General features: G+C 45.9%; 1 long non-coding RNA gene across 2 annotated transcripts; it reads left to right on the top strand.

The window, feature by feature from the left end:
- Positions 1-236: 236 nt before the first annotated feature.
- Positions 237-16,976, top strand: LOC146051506 (uncharacterized). 2 transcript variants are annotated; one of them, XR_014466838.1, is made up of 3 exons: positions 237-1,577; positions 5,128-5,255; positions 15,394-16,976. It is a non-coding gene; the product is annotated as an uncharacterized LOC146051506 (long non-coding RNA). The 2 variants fall into 2 exon arrangements; XR_014466839.1 differs by having other exon boundaries at positions 5,132-5,255.
- The last annotated feature ends 2,076 nt before the right edge of the window (positions 16,977-19,052 follow it).

A 19,052-nucleotide genomic window follows, 5' to 3' on the forward strand; every position in this document is an offset into this window, starting at 1 on the left:
TATCACACTTGATTGGGATGTGGAAACTGGATCCGGCGAATAACTTGTCCATATGCAGCTATGTGCCTGGAGGGTGAAAGCTGGAACCTGTGAATGAAATGTCACCGCCTTTTCAAGGTGCTTTTGTGGGTGAAACCTTGAACCGGCACAAGAAATGTTCCGGCGTGATGGTTGGGTAGTGAAAGCCAGAACCGGCGCATGAGATTTACCGACTGCTGCAAGGTACTTTTTTTCTACAAAAGTAGGTGAAAATTGTTATTTTCACCTGCTTTGGTAAAAGAAAAGTGATAATTTTTAGACCCCATATACCACTTTCACACCGCTGTACCCTTTCACATTCGATTGGGGTGTGAAAACCGGAATCTGGGAATAACTTGTACGCAGCTATGTGCCTGGAGGGTAAAATCTGGAACCTGTGATGAAATGTTCCTGACTTAGCAAGGTGCTTGGGGGTTGAAGCCGGAACCGACGGATGAGATGTTCTGGCCGTGACGAGGTGCTTTTGGGAGTGAAAGCCGGAACCGACGCAAGGAATGTTCCTGTCGCGGCGTGTGAGTTACTTATTTTCTACAAAAGTAGGTGAAAATTGTTATTTCCACCTACTTTGGTAAAAAAAATGTGATCATTTATAGGCCTCATATACCACTTTCACACCGCTGTACCCTTTCACATTAGATTAAGGTGTGAAAGCCGGAAACCGACGCATGAGATGTTCTGGCCTGCGACGAGGTGCTTTTGGGAGTGAAAGCCGGAACCGGTGCAGGAAATGTTATAACACTTGATTGGAGTGTGAAAACTGGATCTGGCGAATAACTTGTCCATACGCAGCTATGTGCCTGGAGGGTAAAAGCTGGAACCTGTGAATGAAATGTTCCCACCTTGGCAAGGTGCTTGGGAGGGGTTGAAGCCTGAACCGACGTATGAGATATTCTGGCTGCGACGAGGTGCTTTTGGGGTGAAAGTTGGAACCGGCGCAGTAAATGTTCTGGCCGCGGCGTGGTGTTTGGGGGTAAAAGCCGGAAGCGGCGCATGAAATGTTCCGGACGCGTTGAGGTGCTTTGGAGAGGTGCCAGATCCGGAGCATGAGATTGTCATGCTTTTGCGATGGGCTTGAAGGCGGGTGAAAGCCTAAACTGGCGCATGAGATGTTCCAGGCACTGTGAGGTGCTTTGGGGGGTGATAGTCCCTGACAGCTCCTCAAGACTGGCTGCTGCAGAGCACATACCCGGGGACCTGCTCAGTTTGTAAAACTGAGTAACGGGTCCACAGTTAAGGTTCTAATATGTGCTGTAGCATGTATTTGCAATCACTGGGGCAGGAACTGATAAGGATGACTTGTGTTGTCTGTATAGTACTGCATTTATGTGTGTTACGATGTAAGACACATTATTAATAAATATGCATGTATGTCATGAACATATTATCGCGCCTCCTTCTTCTTTTTTTCAGGTAGACCTTCTCCACGAATGAATTGTGATGTCAACTACTTACCCAGCTACGTCTCTGGACTACTGTGACATCATTTTTACTACAGCATATTCCAAACGTCAAATTGCAGGAGCAGCTACCCACAACAGGTAAGCTGGCGCGATAATATCTTCCTGGCATACATGTATATTTATCAAATATGTATGGTCTTCCTTAAATTATGTTTAAAGTTTGATGAATTGAGGTCCTTATATTATTTTATGCAGACAGCGAGCCAAATCAGGGCTGATATCAGTGCGGGAGATAGCAGTGATATTGTCTGCATTGCTTTTTTATTGAATGTCAGTAATACTTTTTTCTACTAAAGTAGGTGAAAATAATAAGTTTCACCTACTTTGGTAAAAAAAAAAAGTGATAATTTATAGGCCCCATATACCACTTTCACACCGCTGTACCCTTTCACATTTGATTGGGGTGTGAAAACCGGAACCGGCGAATAGCTTGTTATGTACGCGGCTATGTGCCTGGAGGGTAAAAGCTGGAACCTGTGAATGAAATGTTCCCACCTTGGCAAGGTGCTTGGGGGGTAAAGCCGGAACCGACGGATGAGATGTTCTGGCCACGACGAGGTGCTTTTGGAAGTGAAAGCCAGAACCGACGCATGAGATGTTCTGGCCTGCGACGAGATGCTTTTGGGAATGAAAGCTGGAACCGACGCAGAAAATGTTCCGGCTGCGGCGTGATGGTTGGGGGGTGAAAGCCAAAAACGGAGCATGAGATGTTTCGGCCGCTGTGACGTACTTATTTTCTACAAAAGTAAGTGAAAATGATCAATTTCACCTACTTTGGTAGAAATGACGTGATAATATATAGTCCCCATAAACCACTTTCACACCACTGTACCCTATCACACTTGATTGGGATGTGAAAACTGGATCCGGCAAATAACTTGTCCATATGCAGCTATGTGCCTGGAGGGTGAAAGCTGGAACCTGTGAATGAAATGGTACTGTCTTGGCAAGGTGCTTTTGTGGGTGAAACCTGGAACCGGTGAAAGGAATGTTCCAGTAGCGGCGTGGTGGTTTGGCGGTGAAAGCCGAAACCGGCGCATGAGATGTACCGGCTGCTGTGAGGTACTTATTTTCTACAAAAGTAGGTGAAAATTGTTATTTCCACCTTCTTTGGTAAAAAAAATGTGATCATTTATAGGCCCCATATATTACTTTCACACCGCTGTACCCTTTCACATTCGATTGGGGTGTGAAAATCGGAACCTGGGAATAATTTGTTCCGTACAAGGCTATGTGCCTGGAGGGTAAAAGCTGGAACCTGTGAATGAAATGTTCCCGACTTGGCAAGGTGCTTGGGGGGTTAAGCCAGAACCGACGGATGAGATGTTCTGGCCACGACAAGGTGCTTTTAGGAGTGAAAGCCAGAACCGACGCATGAGATGTTCTGGACGCAACGGGATGCTTTTGGGAGTGAAAGCCGGAACCGACGCAGAAAATGTTCCGGCCACGGCGTAATGGTTGAGGGGTGAAAGCCAAAAACGGAGCATGAGATGTTCCGGCCGCTGTGACGTTCTTATTTTCTACAAAAGTAAGTGAAAATTATCATTTTCACCTACATTGGCAGAAATGAAGTGATAATATATAGGCCCCATATATCACTTTCACACCATTGTACCTAAATCACACTTGATTGGGATGTGGAAACTGGATCCGGCGAATAACTTGTCCATACAGTATGCAGCTATGTGCCTGGAGGGTGAAAGCTGGAACCTGTGAATGAAATGTCACCGCCTTGGCAAGGTGCTTGGGGGTAAAGCCGGAACCGACGGATGAGATGTTCTGGCCGCGGCGAGGTGTTTTTGGAACTGAAAGCTGGAACCGACGCATGAGATGTTCTGGACGCGACGGGATGCTTCTGGGAGTGAAAGCCGGAACCGACGCAGAAAATGTTCTGGCCACGGCGTAATGGTTGGGGGATGAAAGCCAAAAACAGTATGAGATGTTCCAGCCACTGTGAGGTACTTATTTTCTATAAAAGTAAGTGAAAATTATCATTTTCACCTACATTGGCAAAAATGAAGTGATAATATATAGGCCCCATATATCACTTTCACACCATTGTACCCTATCACACTTGATTGGGATGTGAAAACTGGATCCGGCATATAACTTGTCCATATGCAGCTATGTGCCTGGAGGGTGAAAGCTGGAACCTGTGAATGAAATGTCACCGCCTTGGCAAGGTGCTTTTGTGGGTGAAACCTGGAACCGGCACAAGAAATGTTCTGGCGTGATGGTTGGGCAGTGAAAGCCGGAACCGGCGCATGAGATGTACCGACTGCTGCAAGGTACTTATTTTCTACAAAAGTAGATGAAAATTGTTATTTTCACCTACTTTGGTAAAAAAAAAGTGATAATTTTTAAACCCCATATACCACTTTCACACCGCTGTACCCTTTCACATTCGATTGGGGTGTGAAAACCGGAATCTGGGAATAACTTGTACACAGCTATGTGCCTGGAGGGTAAAATCTGGAACCTGTGATGAAATGTTCCTGACTTAGCAAGGTGCTTGGGGGTTGAAGCCGGAACCGACGGATGAGATGTTCTGGCCGTGACGAGGTGCTTTTGGAAGTGAAAGCTGGATCCGACGCATGAGATGTTCTGGCCGCGACGGTATGCTTTTGGGAGTGAAAGCCGGAACCGACGCATGAGATGTTCTGGCACGCGACGATGTGCTTTTGGGAGTGAAAGCCGGAACCGACGCAAGGAATGTTCCGGTCGCGGCGTGTGAGTTACTTATTTTCTACAAAAGTAGGTGAAAATTGTTATTTCCACCTACTTTGGTAAAAAAAAAATTTGATCATTTATAGGCCCCATATACCACTTTCACACCACTGTACCCTTTCACATTAGATTGGGGTGTGAAAGCCGGAAACTGACGCATGAGATGTTCTGGCCCGCGACAAGGTGCTTTTTGGAGTGAAAGCCGGAACCGGTGCAGGAAATGTTATAACACTTGATTGGGGTGTGAAAACTGGATCTGGCGAATAACTTGTCCATATGCAGCAATGTGCCTGGAGGGTAAAAGCTGGAACCTGTGAATGAAATGTTCCCACCTTGGCAAGGTGCTTGGGAGGGGTTGAAGCCTGAACCGACGTATGAGATATTCTGGCTGCGACGAGGTGCTTTTGTGGGTGAAAGTTGGAACCGGCGCAATAAATGTTCTGCCCGCGGCGTGGTGTTTGGGGGGTGAAAGCCTGAAGCGGCGCATGAAATGTTCCGGCCGCGTTGAGGTGCTTTGGAGAGGTGCCAGATCCGGCGCATGAGATTGTCATGCTTTTGCGATGGGCTTGAAGGCGGGTGAAAGCCTAAACTGGCGCATGAGATGTTCCAGGCACTGTGAGGTGCTTTGGGGGGTGATAGTCCCTGACAGCTCCTCAAGACTGGCTGCTGCAGAGCACATACCCGGGGACCTGCTCAGTTTGTAAAACTGAGTGACGGGTCCACAGTTAAGGGTCTAATATGTGCTGTGGCATGTATTTGCAATCACTGAGCAGGAACTGATAAGGATGACTTGTGTTGTCTGTATAGTACTGCATTTATGTGTGTTACGATGTAAGACACATTATTAATAAATATGCATGTATGTCATGAACATATTATCGCGCCTCCTTCTTTTTTTCAGGTAGACCTTCTCCACGAATGAATTGTGATGTCAACTGCTTACCCAGCTACGTCTCTGGACTACTGTGACATCATTTTTACTACAGCATATTCCAAACGTCAAATTGCAGGAGCAGCTACCCACAACAGGTAAGCAGGCGCGATAATATCTTCCTGGCATACATGTATATTTATCAAATATGTATGGTCTTCCGTAAATTATGTTTAAAGTTTGATGAATTGAGGTCCTTATATTATTTTATGCAGACAGCGAGCCAAATCAGGGCTGATATCAGTGCCGGAGATAGCAGTGATATTGTCTGCATTGCTTTTTTATTGAATATCAGTAATACTTTTTTCTACTAAAGTAGGTGAAAATAATAATTTTCACCTACTTTGGTAAAAAAAAAAGTGATAATTTATAGGCCCCATATACCAGTTTCACACCGCTGTACCCTTTCACATTTGATTGGGGTGTGAAAACCGGAACCGGCGAATAGCTTGTTATGTACGCGGCTATGTGCCTGGAGGGTAAAAGCTGGAACCTGTGAATGAAATGTTCCCACCTTGGCAAGGTGCTTGGGGGGTAAAGCCAGAACCGACGGATGAGATGTTCTGGCCACGACGAGGTGCTTTTGGGAGTGAAAGCCAGAACCGACGCATGAGATGTTCTGGCCTGTGACGAGATGCTTTTGGGAATGAAAGCTGGAACCGACGCAGAAAATGTTCCGGCTGCGGCGTGATGGTTGGGGAGTGAAAGCCAAAAACGGAGCATGAGATGTTTCGGCCGCTGTGAGGTACTTATTTTCTACAAAAGTAAGTGAAAATGATCAATTTCAACTACTTTGGTAGAAATGAAGTGATAATATATAGTCCCCATAAACCACTTTCACACCACTGTACCCTATCACACTTGATTGGGAAGTGAAAACTGGATCCGGCAAATAACTTGTCCATATGCAGCTATGTGCCTGGAGGGTGAAAGCTGGAACCTGTGAATGAAATGGTACTGCCTCGGCAAGGTGCTTTTGTGGGTGAAACCTGAAACCGGTGAAAGGAATGTTCCAGTAGCGGCGTGGTGGTTTGGCGGTGAAAGCCGAAACCTGCGCATGAGATGTACCGGCTGCTGTGAGGTACTTATTTTCTACAAAAGTAGGTGAAAATTGCTATTTCCACCTTCTTTGGTAAAAAAAATGTGATCATTTATAGGCCCCATATATTATTTTCACACCGCTGTACCCTTTCACATTCGATTGGGGTGTGAAAATCGGAACCTGGGAATAGTTTGTTCCGTACACGGCTATGTGCCTGGAGGGTAAAAGCTGGAACCTGTGAATGAAATGTTCCCGACTTGGCAAGGTGCTTGGGGGGTTAAGCCGGAACCGACGGATGAGATGTTCTGGCCACGACGAGGTGCTTTTAGGAGTGAAAGCCAGAACCGACGCATGAGATGTTCTGGACGCGACGGGATGCTTTTGGGAGTGAAAGCCTGAACCGATGAAGAAAATGTTCCAGCCACGGCGTAATGGTTGAGGGGTGAAAGCCAAAAACGGAGCATGAGATGTTCCGGCCGCTGTGACGTACTTATTTCTACAAAAGTAAGTGAAAATTATCATTTTCACCTACATTGGCAAAAATGAAGTGATAATATATAGGCCCCATATATCACTTTCACACCATTGTACCCTATCACACTTGATTGGGATGTGAAAACTGGATCCGGCGAATAACTTGTCCATACAGTATGCAGTTATGTGCCTGGAGGGTGAAAGCTTTAACCTGTGAATGAAATGTCAGCGCCTTGGCAAGGTGCTTGGGGGTAAAGCCGGAACCGACGGATGAGATGTTCTGGCCGCGGCGAGGTGTTTTTGGAATTGAAAGCTGGAACCGACGCATGAGATGTTCTGGACGCGACGGGATGCTTCTGGGAGTGAAAGCCGGAACCGACGCAGAAAATGTTCTGGCCACGGCGTAATGGTTGGGGGATGAAAGCCAAAAACAGTATGAGATGTTCCAGCCACTGTGAGGTACTTATTTTCTATAAAAGTAAGTGAAAATTATCATTTTCACCTACATTGGTAGAAATGAAGTGATAATATATAGGCCCCATATATCACTTTCACACCATTGTACCCTATCACACTTGATTGGGATGTGGAAACTGGATCCGGCGAATAACTTGTCCATATGCAGCTATGTGCCTGGAGGGTGAAAGCTGGAACCTGTGAATGAAATGTCACCGCCTTGGCAAGGTGCTTTTGTGGGTGAAACCTGGAACCGGCACAAGAAATGTTCCGGCGTGATGGTTGGGCAGTGAAAGCCAGAACCGGCGCATGAGATGTACCGACTGCTGCAAGGTACTTATTTTCTACAAAAGTAGGTGAAAATTGTTATTTTCACCTACTTTGGTAAAAAAAAAGTGATAATTTTTAGACCCCATATACCACTTTCACACCGCTGTACCCTTTCACATTCGATTAGGGTGTGAAAACCGGAATCTGGGAATAACTTGTACGCAGCTATGTGCCTGGAGGGTAAAATCTGGAACCTGTGATGAAATGTTTCTGACTTAGCAAGGTGCTTGGGGGTTGAAGCCGGAACCGACGGATGAGATGTTCTGGCCGTGACGAGGTGCTTTTGGAAGTGAAAGCTGGAACCGACGCATGAGATGTTCTGGCCGCGACGGTATGCTTTTGGGAGTGAAAGCCGTAACCGACGCATGAGATGTTCTGGCACGCGACGAGGTGCTTTTGGGAGTGAAAGCCAAAACCGACGCATGAGATGTTCTGGCCTGCGACGAGATGCTTTTGGGAATGAAAGCTGGCACGGACGCAGAAAATGTTCCTGCTGCGGCGTGATGGTTGGGGGGTAAAAGCCAAAAACGGAGCATGAGATGTTTCGGCCGCTGTGAGGTACTTATTTTCTACAAAAGTAAGTGAAAATTATCAATTTCACCTACTTTGGTAGAAATTAAGTGATAATATATAGTCCCCATAAACCACTTTCACACCACTGTACCCTATCACACTTGATTGGGATGTGAAAACTGGATCCGGCAAATAACTTGTCCATATGCAGCTATGTGCCTGGAGGGTGAAAGCTGGAACCTGTGAATGAAATGTCACCGCCTTGGCAAGGTGCTTTTGTGGGTGAAACCTAGAACCGGCACAAGAAATGTTCTGGCGTGATGGTTGGGCAGTGAAAGCCGGAATCGGCGCATGAGATGTACCGACTGCTGCAAGGTACTTATTTTCTACAAAAGTAGGTGAAAATTGTTATTTTCACCTACTTTGGTAAAAAAAAGTGATAATTTTTAGACCCCATATACCACTTTCACACCGCTGTACCCTTTCACATTCGATTGGGGTGTGAAAACCGGAATCTGGGAATAACTTGTACGCAGCTATGTGCCTGGAGGGTAAAATCTGGAACCTGTGATGAAATGTTCCTGACTTAGGCCCTTATTCTGCATCGTGCGGTACGGCCCGCGTGCGGCCGTACCGCCGATGTTTTTAGTCTGCACATGCGCAGAGGTCAATCTGCGCATGTGCAGCCCCATTCGCCGCAGACGTATTTCGTCCGCCGCAAAGGGGGCGTATAGGGGCGTGAGGGGCTTCATACCCTCATTTCCCTATGTATACGCCCCGCGTTTCATGGGCGTTCCCATGCAAACGCGGGGCGTATGCATGCTAATGAGGGTATGACGCCACTGATGGGGGCGGAAAGCTGACGTCGCCGGATGTCAGCTCTCAGCCCCCATACAAGCTAACACACGGACGATTGTCCGTGTGGTCTCAGCTTGCGGGAGCTGCTGTGGCGTGCGGCCCTGCCTTCGATGGTCAACGACCATCGAATGCAGGGGGCAGCTCCCACCATGGTGGAGGCGTACGCCCCACCATTTTTATGCGGATCGCCAGCCGTCCGTGTACGGACGGCCGTGGCGATCCGTCTCGTGGGCGGGGATTGGTTTGTGCGGCCAGAGCACCGTGTGCGGCTCTGGCCGCACCAACCAGAATAAGGGCCTTAGCAAGGTGCTTGGGGGTTGAAGCCGGAACCGACGGATGAGATGTTCTGGCCGTGACGAGGTGCTTTTGGAAGTGAAAGCTGGAACCGACGCATGAGATGTTCTGGCCGCGACGGTATGCTTTTGGGAGTGAAAGCCGTAACCGACGCATGAGATGTTCTGGCACGCGACGAGGTGCTTTTGGGAGTGAAAGCCAAAACCGACGCATGAGATGTTCTGGCCTGCGACGAGATGCTTTTGGGAATGAAAGCTGGAACCGACGCAGAAAATGTTCCGGCTGCGGCGTGATGGTTGGGGGGTGAAAGCCAAAAACGGAGCATGAGATGTTTCGGCCGCTGTGAGGTACTTATTTTCTACAAAAGTAAGTGAAAATGATCAATTTCACCTACTTTGGTAGAAATGAAGTGATAATATATAGTCCCCATAAACCACTTTCACACCACTGTACCCTATCACACTTGATTGGGATGTGAAAACTGGATCCGGCAAATAACTTGTCCATATGCAGCTATGTGCCTGGAGGGTGAAAGCTGGAACTTGTGAATGAAATGGTACTGCCTTGGCAAGGTGCTTTTGTGGGTGAAACCTGGAACCGGTGAAAGGAATGTTCCAGTAGCGGCGTGGTGGTTTGGCGGTGAAAGCCGAAACCGGCGCATGAGATGTAACGGCTGCTGTGAGGTTCTTTTTTTTGTACAAAAGTAGGTGAAAATTGTTATTTCCACCTTCTTTGGTAAAAAAAATGTGATCATTTATAGGCCCCATATATTATTTTCACACCGCTGTACCCTTTCACATTCGATTGGGGTGTGAAAATCGGAACCTGGGAATAATTTGTTCCGTACACGGCTATGTGCCTGGAGGGTAAAAGCTGGAACCTGTGAATGAAATGTTCCTGACTTAGCAAGGTGCTTGAGGGGTTAAGCCGGAACCGACGGATGAGATGTTCTGGCCACGACGAGGTGCTTTTAGGAGTGAAAGCCAGAACCGACGCATGAGATGTTCTGGACGCGACGGGATGTTTTTGGGAGTGAAAGCCGGAACCGACGCAGAAAATGTTCCGGCCACGGTTAATGGTTGAGGGGTGAAAGCCAAAAACGGAGCATGAGATGTTCCGGCCGCTGTGACGTACTTTTTTTCTACAAAAGTAAGTGAAAATTATCATTTTCACCTACATTGGCAAAAATGAAGTGATAATATATAGGCCCCATATATCACTTTCACACCATTGTACCCTATCACACTTGATTGGGATGTGAAAACTGGATCCGGCGAATAACTTGTCCATACAGTATGCAGCTATGTGCCTGGAGGGTGAAAGCTGGAACCTGTGAATGAAATGTTCCCACCTTGGCAAGGTGCTTGGGGGTAAAGCCGGAACCGACGGATGAGATGTTCTGGCCGCGGCGAGGTGTTTTTGGAATTGAAAGCTGGAACCGACGCATGAGATGTTCTGGACGCGACGGGATGCTTCTGGGAGTGAAAGCCGGAACCGACGCAGAAAATGTTCTGGCCACGGCGTAATGGTTGGGGGATGAAAGCCAAAAACAGTATGAGATGTTCCAGCCACTGTGAGGTTCTTATTTTCTATAAAAGTAAGTGAAAATTATCATTTTCACCTACATTGGTAGAAATGAAGTGATAATATATAGGCCCCATATATCACTTTCACACCATTGTACCCTATCACACTTGATTGGGATGTGGAAACTGGATCCGGTGAATAACTTGTCCATATGCAGCTATGTGCCTGGAGGGTGAAAGCTGGAACCTGTGAATGAAATGTCACCTCCTTGGCAAGGTGCTTTTGTGGGTGAAACCTGGAACTGGCACAAGAAATGTTCCGGCATGATGGTTGGGCAGTGAAAGCCGGAACCGGCGCATGAGATGTACCGACTGCTGCAAGGTACTTATTTTCTACAAAAGTAGGTAAAAATTGTTATTTTCACCTACTTTGGTAAAAAAAAAGTGATCATTTTTAGACCCATATACCACTTTCACACCGCTGTACCCTTTCACATTCGATTGGGGTGTGAAAACCGGAATCTGGGAATAACTTGTACGCAGCTATGTGCCTGGAGGGTAAAATCTGGAACCTGTGATGAAATGTTCCTGACTTACCAAGGTGCTTGGGGGTTGAAGCCGGAACCGACGGATGAGATGTTCTGGCCGTGACGAGGTGCTTTTGGAAGTGAAAGCTGGAACCGACGCATGAGATGTTCTGGCCTGCGACTAGATGCTTTTGGGAATGAAAGCTGGAAAAGACGCCGAAAATGTTCCGGCTGCGGCGTGATGGTTGGGGGGTGAAAGCCAAAAACGGAGCATGAGATGTTTCAGCCGCTGTGAGGTACTTATTTTCTACAAAAGTAAGTGAAAATGATCAATTTCACCTACTTTGGTAGAAATGAAGTGATAATATATAGTCCCCATAAACCACTTTCACACCACTGTACCCTATCACACTTGATTGGGAAGTGAAAACTGGATCCGGCAAATAACTTGTCCATATGCAGCTATGTGCCTGGAGGGTGAAAGCTGGAACCTGTGAATGAAATGGTACTGCCTCGGCAAGGTGCTTTTGTGGGTGAAACCTGGAACCGGTGAAAGGAATGTTCCAGTAGCGGCGTGGTGGTTTGGCGGTGAAAGCCGAAACCTGCGCATGAGATGTACCGGCTGCTGTGAGGTACTTATTTTCTACAAAAGTAGGTGAAAATTGTTATTTCCACCTTCTTTGGTAAAAAAAATGTGATCATTTATAGGCCCCATATATTATTTTCACACCACTGTACCCTTTCACATTCGATTGGGGTGTGAAAATCGGAACCTGGGAATAATTTGTTCCGTACACGGCTATGTGCCTGGAGGGTAAAAGCTGGAACCTGTGAATGAAATGTTCCCGACTTGGCAAGGTGCTTTTGTGGGTGAAACCTGGAACCGGCACAAGAAATGTTCCGGCGTGATGGTTGGGCAGTGAAAGCTGGAACCGGCGCATGAGATGTACCGACTGCTGCAAAGTACTTATTTTCTACAAAAATAGGTGAAAATTGTTATTTTCACCTACTTTGGTAAAAAAAAAGTGATAATTTTTAGACCCCATATACCACTTTCACACCGCTGTACCCTTTCACATTCGATTGGGGTGTGAAAACCGGAATCTGAATATAACTTGTACGCAGCTATGTGCCTGGAGGGTAAAATCTGGAACCTGTGAATGAAATGTTCCCGACTTGGCAAGGATCTTGGGGGGGTTAAGCCGGAACCGACGGATGAGATGTTTTGGCCACGACGAGGTTCTTTTAGGAGTGAAAGCCAGAACCGACGCATGAGATGTTCTGGACGCGACGGGATGCTTTTGGGAGTGAAAGCCGGAAGCGACGCAGAAAATGTTCCGGCCACGGCGTAATGGTTGAGGGTTGAAAGCCAAAAACGGAGCATGAGATGTTCCGGCCGCTGGGACGTACTTATTTTCTACAAAAGTAAGTGAAAATTATCATTTTCACCTACATTGGCAGAAATAAAAATTATCATTTTCACCTACATTGGCAGAAATGAAGTGATAATATATAGGCCCCATATATCACTTTCACACCATTGTATACTATCACACTTGATTGGGATGTGAAAACTGGATCCGGCGAATAACTTGTCCATACAGTATGCAGCTATGTGCCTGGAGGGTGAAAGCTGGAACCTGTGAATGAAATGTCAGCGCCTTGGCAAGGTGCTTGGGGGTAAAGCCGGAACCGACGGATGAGATGTTCTGGCCGCGGCGAGGTGTTTTTGGAATTGAAAGCTGGAACCGAAGCATGAGATGTTCTGGACGCGACGGGATGCTTCTGGGAGTGAAAGCCGGAACCGACGCAGAAAATGTTCTGGCCACGGCGGAATGGTTGGGGGATGAAAGCCAAAAACAGTATGAGATGTTCCAGCCACTGTGAGGTACTTATTTTCTATAAAAGTAAGTGAAAATTATCATTTTCAACTACATTGGTAGAAATTAAGTTTCAGAGAAGCAGCGCTGATGTCACAATGAATAGATTGAACAACTTTATGGTGAAAAAACAATTTATATCACAAAGATAAATAAAAACATTACATACATTTGCACATGACAATATCGCACAATAAAAATGTTAAAAAGAAGGTCTCACTCTTTGATTGGATATGGATCCGTAAGGGCCAATGCCCTATTGAGTATCAGTCCAGATTGGAAAGTGCACTTAACCAATGGTATATCTGCTGATTGGGAAGATGAATGGGGAAAAGATTTTGGGGGACAATTCACCGGTCCTCTCTATGTTCACGGATAGATGGTAGTAGCCGCTGGAGGAATCAATGGAGAAATGTCCGTATTTTATCCCTCTATTGGCTTTCAGAGAAATTGGTATTCAATACCCCATTTGGGTACCTCCCATATATGAAATTGCAGTGAATGTTGTAAGCACTGAAGGAGGGTGGGCAGGAATTCTCCAACCTGGACTAGGTTTGATAAAGGGGGGATGGCAGAACCTCTAACAGGTGGCTATGATGGTGTTGGCTCACCTGGAGGAAAAAGCTGCTGGTTGCCCCTGGTCACTATTGTGGTGGAGAGTTATCAGTCCCACTTGAGGTATTTGATGAGGGACCACTGTCTCATACAGGTGGCTATGGATGGCGGGGCTCACCTGGAGTTCAGTGTCCTGTAGAGGTCTTGGAGGGTGGATCAGAGTTGAAATTCCCAAAAGTAGGCAGACGATGGACTGGATGGTAATATGGGTCCAATCTGTAGGAGTGAGAGGCTGCACCTGACGCGTTTCGCCACTAGCTTGTGGCTTTTTCAAAGGTGGCTTCTAGTGTGGTGGCTAGGGGTATATATACCCATACTAATGAGTAGCCAATTGACATTCAATCAGAGTAATAATACATTACAATCATAATTTCAATGTTTAATCATAAAGTAGGAGACAAACATACTGATATAGTAGGTATAATACCATAAAACATTTAATATTCCCAGTGGGTATCTGTTAAATCATGAAAATATATTGTGTTAATAATTATCACTTCCGGGTCAAAAGGTCACTTTGTTCCCCGCAAGTAACACAGTTATGGACAGAGGGGAGGACATTTGGTACTAACAGTCTAGGTTGGAAAACGAGTCCTCAGTTAGCTGCCTCTGTGTTATTTTCTAAGAAAACGATATTCGTAAGCTTGGATTCATAGCGATATATGGGTGGAACGCATATGCGTTCCACCTGCCGAGAATGACTTCCCGCTTCCGCCGGAAGCTCAGTGGTTGTATTGGCCGGAATTCGGCCATATGACACGTGTACTAACACGTGGTCCAGGCTTGACAAGCCCTAATTTGTCTAGATGCGGTGACGCTGTATACCCGCGTCATCGCATCTTTAGGTGGTATGTTATGCGTCACTTCCGGGGGAGCGGAGCCAGTCGCCATAGAGATGGAATTTGTTTATCATGGATGGGTGCAGTATTAGAACTGCCCCTTTATTTGAACAAAAGCAACTTTATTTTAACACATGAATGTTACACTCGGATATCGTTTTCTACTATTAACCCCTGCCCATAGCGAAAAAAAAGTCATTATTTTTCTGGGGAGCATTATTAGTAAGCAATTTTGCATATATACACAGCAAGGTCATGGGGATGAAAATAAGTACAATATATATAAAAAAAGGTAATAATATTTGATATGGTAGAGAGGGTAAATATATAGGACTTCACATATCATCTTATTATATATGCAAATAATAATAATAGAAAAATAAAAAAAAAATATATACACATATATATCCAACATATAACCTAAATGGTATTTTATTACTTACAAAATAACGTTAATTGGTGGATGTATGAAGACATAATTTATACGGTATAATTTTTATATATATATATAGCAGTACATTATGGAGAGACTCTTTTTATAGTTTATCACCATATAGCTTTTGTGGTGGTTTATCCAGGCTAATATTGTATTAAAAAAAGGGGGGGGGGGGGGGTAGGGTCTAAACTAATTTATACTAAAAGAGGGGGGTCTTATCGATATTATATAAGGATTCTTTATATTGAAGAAGGCCCGCTGTTGTCCTTCATGGACATATTATTATCTTCGACACCTACACATAGTCACATGGTACAATCCATTAAATGATACAGAACCAGACAAGGAAAGCAATAATTGTTCTATAATACTATGTTTAATTCCATTGCCTCGTTGAGGCCTTTTTTAATACAATATTTGACATCCCTTTTTCTTTCTTTTCAAAGGTACAAGAACCATGCCAGTCCAACGCACGAAAATCGTGGTGGGCAACACCCACACCCTAAAGTCTCCAGTTGGGATTGTGCGCATTCTGGCAGTCGGGGTCCCCGCCGCCTGCCCGCATCCCCCCCTAACCCCCCATAACCCCGTCCGTCTCCCTGAGGCGGAGACGAACAGGGTTTCCATCGCGCTGGCGACGGAGACTGAGACGCGCGTGCGCGTGAGACGCACGCGCTTCCCAGTGTATTCGCTGGCGCGGCTGCTGGCGGGTCGCCAGGGCGGACGTTCTGGCGATCCGCCAGCCAGGATGGGACCTGCCCCATCTGTAGTATGCTAATTATTATAAGAACTTAGAGTTGCTTTCTCTTACCATAACCCACTTTTAGGTTCTTCTATTTATCCAATTGTTTGCTATTACATATGGCGTGTATTGGTCCCATTATTCCTGTTAGACCAGGGCAAACACCAACCGAATATAAGCGAGAACCTATGTACAGTATATGGGCATGGTAGCAATGGATTACTTGGCCTAACCAGTCCGCAATACCTACTAACAGTCCCCATTTTCCGGGTCACCTAGCTGGTGCACAGGTTTAGTCATTACTGTCACATTTTCAAACATGCTGCATTAGTTCCTAACCGACACATTTTATGGACCCACAGGTGTCTTGGAAAACATAAACTGTTGGTACCGTAGATGTTGAGGACCGGTTGGGCCACCCATGACTTATCTGTCGGTGTTCAAATGCACATGCCCCGTTTATACTTCTTAGTGATCAATGCAACTCGGTGCAGGATGTGGTTAACATTGCCATCAGCGGTCACAACACCCAAACAGCAGAAACCAAGGGTTAGGTTCCACAGTATGAAGCCTTTTAAGCATAATTTGCATTCTTTGATATTTCACACTTCCTCTCTGTAATATAAAGACATTGCATTGGCTGATATCCCTCTGTCATCACCGTCCTCTTTAAGAATATTTTTGATTTCTGTGGTTTGGTAAACTTGTCTATTCATCCAGATAAGGTTGGCCTTTTTTCCAATGGCATTTTAATTTCCTGCCGGTCTTTAGATTTTTGGTTTTTCTCGTGGTCCTCCGCTTTGTCTACCTCCTCCTCTAACGACATTTCCATATTCTCATCCACCAACGATTCCCCTCTTTAACGTCCTGTGACGTCAGCTGCTCACTCCTGGCAGGCATCGTCCCGTCCGCATAGCCATGGGAACACCCAGTATTTTATGGGGATGTCCGTAAATCGCTGGGCGAACCCCCTCTCCGCTGCCGTCCGCCCCCGGCCCACCCCTGATGTTTGCAAAGAGCTCGGCAACTATGCAAGCCGGTGAAGCCATTCGCAAAGGGGAACTGTACATGTGCATAATCGATCATGCGCAGTCCCACAAACATCGGGACAGAGCAGAATATCGCAGAAATGTGAGTCAATCAAAATGACCCCCTATGTCCTTCTGCCTTTGCACCTCTGCCTAGTGTTCATTCTAGCACCCGCTATCTTTGAAAACCCATGCAGTTCCTCTTCCTTGCCTGGGGTGTCGCTGTCTGCTGTGGTGTTTCTAGCACAGTTCGGGTTTGCATATCAGTGCACAGACCACACTGTGCTAGAAGCACTACAGCAGACAGCGACACCCCAGGCAGGGAAGAGGAACTGCATGGGTTTTCAAAGATAGCGGGTGCTAGAATGAACACTATCTGCCTTTTAGACACTTTTTTTGTGCTCCTCTGCCTTCTGTATGAGTTGCACTGTGCCCAAACCTCAGTAATATTTGTGCTTTATAGCATACACACACTTTATTTTGTGTCCTTTTTCTTTGATTCCTTTGGAAAACAACCATGTTGCAATTGCATTGTTTTTTTCCAGGTCACTTGGCAGATGAATATTTATATATTTAGCCTTTTCCCAGTATTGGCATACACATTTTCTATTGTTCACTTTATAGTGTCCTCATCCAAACCTAAAATTAGCTCTGTGCTACACATGCAAAGTTTAATTTTGTTTTGCACGAACTGTATCGTTAGTATATGCTTTTTGTACACCAGTGCCTCCTAAATAATATTGTAAACCTTTAAATGTATGCTTTTGTTATTGTTTTTTTACCTGAAGTATTATTTTTGTGTATCTCTACTTGTGCTTTTTAGAAAAGATAAATAAATACATTGGTGTATAAACCTAGACGATGTTTATTTGCATGATACTTTTTATTTGGTTTTGCATAACAAACAACACGAACCCCCCCCCCCCCCCCACATACATGGTATAGTTGAAATGTATATCAGACAGAATCACTAAGCTAAACATACATTGTACAAATTGTTAATGTTCAAAAGGAGAACATGGATGAGCCAGGATTATTTATACATTCACAATATTCCAGAACATCTCAGGATGTATATGTATATACCCGAGGGCGCCTACTCGGGCATAGTTTGAGTTTCCCATACAATTAAAACATAAACATGTTCGCTCAGAACTGGCTCATCTAGGAGGAGCTAATTTGCCAATCATTGCATTGGTTGTCAGTAGAAAGTGATTCAGCAGTACTAGCTATACCAGCCAAACGATTCGGTCCAATCCTATTAGTATATGTCATAAAAAATAACAACCCCCCCCCCCAAACACCCAAAGCAACCCACCTATATAACCCCCCTCCCTGTACTACCCAACCCCAACTAGGGTGCACTTGGATCCCTGAACTGTACCCCCACCCCGGCTATCTATCTAACTATTCCCTTCCCCCTCCCAACTTGACCAACCTCCCCCCCCCTTGCTAATACAGGATATTGTATCATAGTAAATGTAGCAACTTGGGAGCGTAACCCCCAGACTCCAAAGGCATCAGATCAAACAAAAAAATAAAAAAAATTCAGCCTCCCGATGAAATATGTCAGACCACATTATATCCAGTTACCTAATCTAAACGGATATATATAATAGGCATTTTGTGTTAGGGATACAAGGAGACATTAAACACAGGCATCAGCAGGGGCATGGCCTAACTGAGCTAGCGGGTGCACGCGGGGAAGCTGAGCTCCGTACAAATCCTGTACTTCTATCCTGCCTGCGGAGTTTCTGGCTTCCCTGCCCTGCTTGCCTTGATCTCTGGAGACCTCCCGATCCCGATGGACCGCTGAATGCCCACCTGACCGTCATAACTTGGACGAGCAGAGACCCCTGGCCTGCTATCCCTGCTGCGGCCGAGGCTAGGCACCATCTTGGATTTTCTATTTGGCGTCCTGTGTTTCTCTCTGCTTAATCTCCACGTTATTTCTGGGTGCTGCAGCGGGCTGGTTACGGGCGCTGGCTGCTCCCTGTTACAGTGAGCGGTGAGAGCGGGAAGTGTTCCCGTTAAGGGCGCGCTGCCACGGTCCGCGCAGGGGGTGTTTGTGCCATCCTGCCCGCTTGCTCCCTGGACTGTGGCCGCCTGCACACATCCTCCTAGCCCTGACGCCTCGGACCTCCAACAAATCCTCTAATTTTGGGATACAACTTACCTACGGTGGGAATTAATATTGTACAGTGCCCTCACATTGCCGGTTAGTACCTCTGACGAAACAACAGGTTGCAAAGACCCAACATATTTGGTCTGGCTGTTTTACCCTTGGTAATCATCTCATCTGGGCATCCATTGATCCACTCCAACTGTGGTGAGC

The sequence above is a fragment of the Crinia signifera genome, unplaced genomic scaffold, assembly GCF_055691185.1.
Source record: "Crinia signifera unplaced genomic scaffold, ASM5569118v1 HAP2_SCAFFOLD_101, whole genome shotgun sequence".
Lineage (NCBI taxonomy): Eukaryota > Metazoa > Chordata > Amphibia > Anura > Myobatrachidae > Crinia > Crinia signifera.